General features: G+C 37.7%; 1 pseudogene; it reads right to left on the bottom strand.

Annotated features, from left to right (window-relative positions):
* Positions 1-7,701: 7,701 nt before the first annotated feature.
* Positions 7,702-8,707, bottom strand: LOC100672876 (large ribosomal subunit protein eL6-like; annotated as a pseudogene).
* Between the last annotated feature and the right edge of the window lie 438 nt (positions 8,708-9,145).

The raw sequence follows: 9,145 nt of genomic DNA on the forward strand, positions 1-9,145 counted from the left end.
GCCACTGTGTCAATCCATCTCATTGAAGGTCATCCTCTTTTTCACTGACCCTCTACTTCACCAAGCATAGAGTCCTTCTCCAGAGACTGGTTCCTCCTGATAACATGTTCAAAGGACATGAGACGAAGTCTTACCATCCTCGCTTCTAAGGAGCATTCTGGCTGTACTTCTTCCAAGACAAATTTATTCATTCTTCTGGCAGGCCATGGTATATTCAATAGTCTTCCCGAACACCATATTCAAAGTCATCTTCTTCCATCTTCCTTATTCATCATCCAGCTTTCGCACACATATGAGGGGATTGAAAATACCATGGCTAGGGTAAGGCACACCTTAGTCCTCAAGGTGCTATCTTTGTTTTTTAACTCTTTAAACAGGTCTCTTGCAACACATTTCCCCAATGCAATACGTTGCTTGATTTCTTGACTGCTGCTTCCATGGCCTTGGTTGTGGATCCGAGTAAAATGAAATCCTTGACAACTTCAATCTTTTCTCCACTTATCATCATGTTGTTTATTGGTCTAGTTGTGAGGATTTTGTTTTATGTCGAGGTGTAATCCATACTAAAGGCTGTAGTCTTTGATCTTCATCACTAAGTGCTTCAATTCCTTCTTACTTTCAGCTAGCAAGGTTGTGTCATTTACATATCGCAGGTTGTTAGTGAATCTTCCTTCATTCCTGACGCCCTGTTCTTCATATAGTCTAGCTTCACAGATTATTTGCTCAGTATACAGATTGAATAAGTATGGTGAACATATACAACTCCAACACACATCTTTCTTGGTTTTAAAGTATACAGTATCCCTATGTTCTGTTCAAACGACTGCCTCTTAGTCTATGTACAGGTTTTGCATGAGCACAGTTAAGTGTAATGGAATTCCCATTATTTGCGATGTTATCCATAATTTGTTAGGATCTAGCAGAATAAAACTACATATTTTTAAAAAGAAAACATTTCACTGTCTGTACTTACCCCATTTCCCATTTATATTGGTTTGTTTTTAATAAAAAAAAAAAACGGTGTTTAAATTACTGTAAGATCCAATACAGTATCTCATCACTACCTACTTTACAAGTCAATCATTTCAAATAATACACAGCAGAGATTAAAACAATCATTTCCAAAGCCTGATATTTTTATGATAAATGCATCAAGACATAGCAGAAATAATTTTAAAGTGCAATTTTCATGATAAGTCCCAGCTTTAGAATTTCAATAAAATTACATATTTACACAAAGAATATTTAATAAAATTAAAAATGTGTAATCTTTTAAATTCAAGAAATGTTGATATGGATCCATATTAATCACATAATCATATCAAATTAAATTATTGCCCAGAAACTTTTGCTGCACATTTTGGTTAAGTTGTATGGGGAAAGGTTCAACTCCACTGACAGAGTCATGTTCCAGGGCAGCTTTTGGGAGCACCATTTCATAGAAATAAGCCCCTGGTTCCCTGAGAATAGCTGCCTTCATTCTGGACACTCCACTGTAGACCTAGTACAGGAGAAATTAGGTTCCTATGTAAAGCACATGGACCGAAGGTCCTCAAGGCTGACGATGCCCTAATGCAACCAAAGAGACTATGCTGTGAATGAATGAATAAGTTTCCATGTAATTCATAGATCAGCTTTAATTCAAATTCCTTAATACTTTTAAAAGATAATATTCCACATTTATGCTTAAACTGTTGGGCATTCATCCCTTACATTTTAATTTTTCTCTACTGACAAATCATGAGGTTGCAGTATTTGGCTGAGAGAAACTCTAAACACATAGTGTTTTGGTGAATCTAAGGTACCAAATTAACTCTAAAAATACCTTACACTATGGCTTAATTTCATGTTTATATTGAAGCCCAGCCATGTTGTCCACCATTCAATAAGCTAGAGCAATCTGATAGATGATGAATACAGGCATATTACAAATGAAGGAAACCTTGCGAGCTAGAGGGGAACAGAATGGTTAGGTTTACTTAAGCAGGATATAAATGTCCTCTTCAGCTTCCTATTGTTGTTGTTAGCTACTGTGGTGTTGCCCCAACTCATGGCAACCCCGTGTACAACAGGGTCAGATGATTGTGATCCAGTGTTTTCACTGTCTGATTTTCAGAAGTAGATTGCCAGGCCTTTCTTCTGAGTCTGTCTTAGTCTGTAATCTCTGCTGAAACCTGTTTAGCATCACAACAACATGCAAGGCTCCACTGACAGACAAGTGGGGGCTAAGTCTGAAAGAGTTTTTCCCTAGGTAGTATTTTTACATTATAAATCATAATACTAATGTGACAGAGACAGAACAGGACCTCAGATAGCATAGAGTACCACTGTAGTACTTGGAAAGTGAGCCCACTCTGGGTGGCAGAAGGACCCCTTTGGGAGCAGGACTTCACAAGCACAAGGTGCCTTTAGAAGCAAAAACATGTTCCCCTTTCTCCAGGTAGAGGCAGCCTTCCTCTAGGCTTCACTGTTTGGGAGGTGGAGCAAGGTCTGGATTCAGCCCTCATTTGCTCCCTCTGACTGGAGACACTATGCCCCGCAAAAACTGTACAACTTTACACAGCGGACCAAAATAATAACATCTTCACAAACAGTCCCCAATTGCTGTCTCCTAAGACATACTCTTTGTGGTATTCAGTTCTGAGCCCTGGAAGAAAATTAGAGAAACTAAATTGATTGGCATTAGAAATGGCATCAAGCTAACCAAGTATTAAAAAAAGAAAAGGAAGAAAAGAAGGCCTATGGGTGACAGGAAATGGCCTGAAGATGGAAAAATGGTGAGAAGATGCAAAGGGGAATAAGGTTGAAAAACCACTGAGTACCGACAGGAAGCAAATAACCAAAACCAAACTCGTCGCCGTCGTGTCAATTCTGACTCAGAGTGACCCTATGGCACTCTCAAATTAGGATAATTTGACAGTGTTTTGGGACCATAAAGGAACCATTAGGTGATAGCACATGAACTCAGAATTAAGAGCATCAGATATGTTAACCACCACAAACTTGAGGTGATCAGCACAGGTGAAGAGAGTTCCAAGTACAGGAATGCAGGCTGCTTTGAGAAGGGCAGTGACCATCTGTCAGTGGATACAACCATGTCACCTCCTTAAGGACCTCACAGGGAGAGAGCCAGGAAAGAAAAATTCAACTTCACTCTCCTCCCTCCCTCTGGTCTCCTGAGACAGTTTCCCATTGGTCCAATCTCAAAGAAGCCATAGAGCAAGGGATCCACACCTGCCCATACCTGGTGTATCCACACCTGTTGTATTTGCAGGCTAAGTACAAGGTGACAGAGTTAGAGTGTATTCAGTGGGCACACAGATATGCCATGAGGATGAAGCTTACTTGCTTTCTTGCTTGTTTATTTAGGGAGTAGGTTGAAAGAAACAGGGAGGCTGAAGCAACTGCCACACTAGGAGACACTGAGAACTAAATGAAGACAATTTTTAGAATACATCGCTTTCAGTTGTGTATTTTTCTCTAAATTATCTACAGATGCTTAACAAACTACCCCAAAACTCAGTGGTTTAAAACAGCTAAAATTTATTATCCCACATTTTCTGCGGGGCAGAAATCCTGGTATGACTTAGCTCTGGCTCAGGGTCTCTCACAATCTGCAATCAAGGTATGGGTGCGGGCTGTAGTCATCTCAAGGTTTGACTGAAAACGGACCCACTTCCATGCCCATTCACTTGTCTGTTCCTAGACCTCAGGTCTTTCTTGGTTGTTGGCCAGAGATATAAATTTCTTGACATAAGGGCCTTGACATAAGGCTACTCATCATTTTTATTAAAAATTTCACTGAGGTAATTATAGACTCACACGCAATTGTAAGAAATAATGCAGAGATCCCATGTACCCTTTATCCAGTTTTCCCAATGGTAACTTTTTGCAAAACTATGTAAGATATCACATCAAGGATATCGACATTGGTAAAAGCCATCCATCTTATCCTGAGTTCTCCAGTATTACTTTTACTTATTTGCATGGATGTGTATGTGTTCACTCACTTACAATTTTGGCACCTGGGTAAGTTTATGCATCCACCACCAGAGTCAAGATGCTATAAATAGTTCCATCACTACAATTTTCTCCTGCTACTCTTTTATCATCATACCTACCTTGTTCTCCCTCTCCCACCTTGCCCCTAAACCCTCAAAACCACTAAGCTGTTTTCATTTCTACAATTTCGTCATTTAAAAATATTATACAAGTGGTATAAGAGCACAACCTTTTGGGATTGGCTTTTTTTCACTCATCATAATACCCTGGAGATTTACCCAAGTTGTTGAGTGTAGCAATAGTTCTTTTTTTTTTTTTTCTTTTTTTCCATGGTGTATATGTACATAGTTCATTGAACCTTTTACCTATTGAAGGGTATCTGTGATTTCCCCCTTTTTTGGCTATTATGTATAAAGCTGCTATAAATATTCATGTATAAGTTTTTGTGGGATAATAAGTTTTGATTTCTCTGAAGTAAATGTACAGGAGTGCAATTGCTGGGTAATTGCTTAGTTTTATAAGAAACATCTCATCATTTTTGCAATATTCTGTTTGTTAGAAGTGGGTCACTAAGTCCAACCCACATTCGAAGGTGGGAGATTACAAAATGCATGCACAACAGGAAGCAGGAATCTTTGGGGCTCATTTTAGAGACTGCCTAACACATCCATTTTGCTACACCTTCAAGGCATTAGGAGTGAACCTTTTATAAGATGGTCTACGCTGAAATCAAACAGTCCCAGATTGATGCAAGTTATTCATATAATGCATGTGTGTTATGAAAACTCTTTGGTGAATGCTCCAATGTTATTGAGTTTGATATTTGAGCTCAATTTTCATCCTCTCTCACAGTGAGGCTCCACTGCTAAACCATCCATATAACATACCTCATAGCACACTTAAGCCATTAATTCAATTCGGCCTCTGAACATCAAACTTTGACTCTCACTAGACTCTCTGAACATCCTACTTAAACTTTCACTGGACTTTGCCCTTGAATTCTGTTTCTCTGCCAACCATCTTCAAAGCTTCTTTGTCTTTAGATCAGTCTCAGACTTCAATATAATAGGAAACAGTAGGATACGCACAACTGGCAAGAGGTGGGACAGGCAGTCATGGCAAGTCTCATCCTTACTGGAAAATAAACAGACTGGTACAATGTCTTTTACAGTCCTGCCATCCAGACTTTTATTTTCTTTAATCCACCATGTCCTTTTGTGGGTCTAGGTCTTCATATATGTACTTCCTTCTTCTTAAATATCTCCCCATGTTTACTCGCTAATTCCTATTTCAGGTCTCAGCTCAAACATCCTTTTCCCACAAGCCATTACTTGACCATCCAGACCAGGATAGGTACCTGGGCATATACTTCCATAGCTCTGTGTCTTGCTCCTTGCAACTACCATCACCCTTCAACTGTGTGCTCAGTGCCAACCTTCTCTACCAGCTCGTAAATGAGAACAAATAAAAATGTTCATCTTTTTCAATACCGTATCCCTACATTTAGCACTGTTCCTGGCAACTGTTGAGAATTCAGTAAATAAATAAATTTTAGGTGATAACTATATCTGAGGGATTCAATGGCTAAAAAAAATTAAAAAGACCATGAAGTTCTCATAAAACAGGCAAAATTTCATGTTGGTACCTTGCCAATTTCAATACATCTGAAAAATGAATGGCAGGATTTCAGCCTTAAGGATTAAGGCTCAAAAACACATCTTTAAGCACTGAGAGAACTGGACCAACAAGAAAAAGATTCTTGTCGCAGAGGGAATATGGCACAGAATACTCTTTCATGACAGATGTTGAGTTCCCTAAAAGTGGTATATAGGACAAGGACTTAATTTCAAGGAAAAACCCTGTGCGAGCCTAGTTACGGGAGTTATATATTTCTGAACAAAAATGACATTTATTTGATCCTGAGACACCATATTTTTTCTTCCAAAAAGCCAGATTTGTTCCAGAGACAGGACCAGTTTTGTGCCTGAAGGTAGGGAACTAAGTGAACCAACCCTGAGATCTAAGATCTAAGATTACTAGCACCTTTTCTGTTAATTGATAATTCTTAAGTCTCTCTTATTGTACCAAGGGATAGGTAAAAAAAAAAAAAAACTTCCAGGGCAATCAACTCCCTTTGTAGTCAACTCCTAGAGTTTGCTTTTCACTATATCTCCAAAAACTGTCAACTGCATTTGCATCATATATGACCTCTACCCAATCTGTTTTTTTTCAATCCAGAGTATAAATTTTCATTGGAGCAATTGATTCTTGGCTTGTCACCCTCTCAAGTAGGTTTGTACAACTTGTAAGGGGCAGTGGGCCATTATGAATCATGATACTGTGTGCAGAAGAGTATCTTGCTGGAGATTTCAAAAATAGGAAAAAAAAAATGACTATCTCCCCATCTCTTGGAGAAGAGTGCCCCCCCTGTAACTAGCATGAAGCATCTAAGTACTCCATGGACGCCTTGCTGACATCTTCCCAACTAATCTACTTTGACTTCAAAGTTTTCTTGTTGTTAACATCAACTACATTATCTTGATAACTTTAATTTCCTTTTACAAAACGTCTTAAGTTAAATGAACAAAAAGAGGAAGTAATTTTCCATCCACATGACTAGACCAATACAGACTAGATAGGAGTTCAATAAAACCATTACAGTTTTTGTAACAAGATTGAATCAGCTCTTGATTGAAGTACACAGGGCACTTTTTACCAAATCATATTAGGCACTTGGCAATTACCACCATTTTGAGGAAAGGGCTATTATTGAAGGCTATTTTCCCTTATTACAAATACTATATTTTTGACGATTCCTAAGTGCTGTGAAATATCTCCACGGATGTCTTAGAGAAATGAAATCATTTTTCTAGTAGTAAGATGCATGATTGTCAATTTCCATGAAAGTTTTATACGTTTTGTTAAAGTTAATGTGAAATATTCATAAACTAGCCCTTCACTAATTCCAATAGTTTCCTAAATATCAAGTGTGCCTTTCTTCCCACAACTCTCCCATTCAAAACCTGTTGTCATTGAGTGGATATCGACTCATACCAACACTGTTGGGCAGAGTAGAACTGCCCCATAGTGTTTCCAAGGAGGTCTGGTGGATTCAAACTGCTAACCTTTTGGTTAGCAGCAGTTGTTCTTAACCACTACGCCACCAGGGTTTCCTCCATTAGCCAGGCATTACTCTTTTTCTTCAAGCATTACATCTGCGTTCTATGGAAACTAGATTTTTTTTCCCAAAGTGAAGCAATATTTAGTATTTGTTACTATTCATTAAAGAACAAAATAACAATATAAATCTTCTTATAGATGAAGCATGTGCTTATTTGTGTATATTCTTAATCCTAAAAATAAAATCAATGTCTTTTAAAATCATTAATCATTACTTTAACATCATCTGGTATATGATAAACTAAAAAATAAAATAAAAGTCACCCAAAACCCTAGAGCTATGTCAGTAGCATTATGATTTTAACTTGGAAGTAGTGTATTAAAGGAAAAAAAAAAAAAAAAACTATTATTTCTGGGGAAAATAGTGTGATTATTTAGATTGAATAATACTTTATAAGCAACAATCCTTTGTTAAACCTGTTAATTCTAATTTGTATATGGATTCAAACCTGTCCATGGCAAAATGTTATCTAATTTTAATAGAAAAGATCTTGAAAATTTGCTATCGTGAATATTTTTATTGGTCAAATGTAAACTTGTTCTGTATACCATAAGTTAAAATAATTAACTGAAAACAAATGCTGGTATACAAGACTTTCAATGTTTCTGTTTTTTTAATTGGAGTTTTTGTAAGAAATTTAGCGCATCAGTTTGTGAGGATCCTCTCCATATGTGAGAGAGATCACAGGTAGCACTGAAGCTGAGAAATATCTTTAAATTTTGGCATAATTTGAGAGTCCTGAGCTTTCTGACCGGCCTTGCGGTAAGCATGTACTTCTTTTTCTCTGTATCAAAGATGTCACCTTCTTGGTGTCTGAGCTTATTATACAGCTTCTTATTCTTGAAGTAGGCATTAGCGAGATGTTTTGGAATTTTCGTACCAATTTTGGTGGAGGTGGCAATGAAAAATTTATGGTGTGTTCTACGTAAAGAAACGTAACTGAGAACAAGGTGTATAGTCTCAAATAACAAGCCCCTGCTCAGCTGCTTCCTGAAAACCACCTTCTTGCCTCTGTTGCTTGTAGTGAAGATGAGCAGAATGATCTAGGAGTGATGTTGTCTCTCAGTTTTCTCACATGTTAACTAATGGGATTTTTTTTGTCATGTTTTATTAGCTTTTGAGGCAAATCTTCTGTAGGGTAATACCTAGCCATTTTCCAGGTTTAAACACTTGGGTATCACCATTCTTGTGACCAACAACCAGCTTTGAGACAGTAGCAAGAATCTTCTTTTTTTTGTTTTTTCAATCCTGGATATGGCTGCGGAACACTTTCTCTAGCTAGCCCTGGCCATTCTTGAGCACATTGCAGATCACATTGCAGATGGAGAGCATCTGTCAATTCCTTTGACTAGGATGGGGTTTCAGCTGCAGTGGAGCTTCCCTTCACTGGCATTTTGGCCCTGAGGTTACTCTTCTTAATCTTGACCCTGGTGTCAGCTTTCTTGGCTTCAGTTTTCTCCTCCTTAGTATCTGGCTTACTGGCTTCATCTGCTAACCAAAAGGTTGGCAGTTCCAATCCACCAGCTGCACCCTGGAAACCTATAGGGTTGCTGTGTGTTGGAATATACTCATGGGCAATGTGTTTGCTTTGGATTTGTTTTTTTGAAAGATGGAAGGGCACAACACTATTTTGACTGTCTGCTCTCTTTCTTCTTACAATTCTTAATAATTATAAACTCAATATATAATATTAATAAAGTAGTTCTTTTCTTAGTCAAAATATAAATTGAGCATATACTATTTAGTTAAAACTTAATTGTTAGATCCAATCACTTTAGTTTGAGTTGTTATTACCCAATCAATCTTACATCTTCCCAAAAGGCTACTCCTACCCAAAATTTTGTGAGAAAATCCAGCATAAAGAAAGGAAGTGATAAAAAAAAAAAAGGGGGGGGGGAGTTTGCAAATGAGAACTAGAAATTTTCACTGCCTTTAGTTAATGCTAATGCATTTCTTACAATT

This window comes from Loxodonta africana, chromosome 6 (assembly GCF_030014295.1).
Source record: "Loxodonta africana isolate mLoxAfr1 chromosome 6, mLoxAfr1.hap2, whole genome shotgun sequence".
NCBI classification, from domain to species: domain Eukaryota; kingdom Metazoa; phylum Chordata; class Mammalia; order Proboscidea; family Elephantidae; genus Loxodonta; species Loxodonta africana.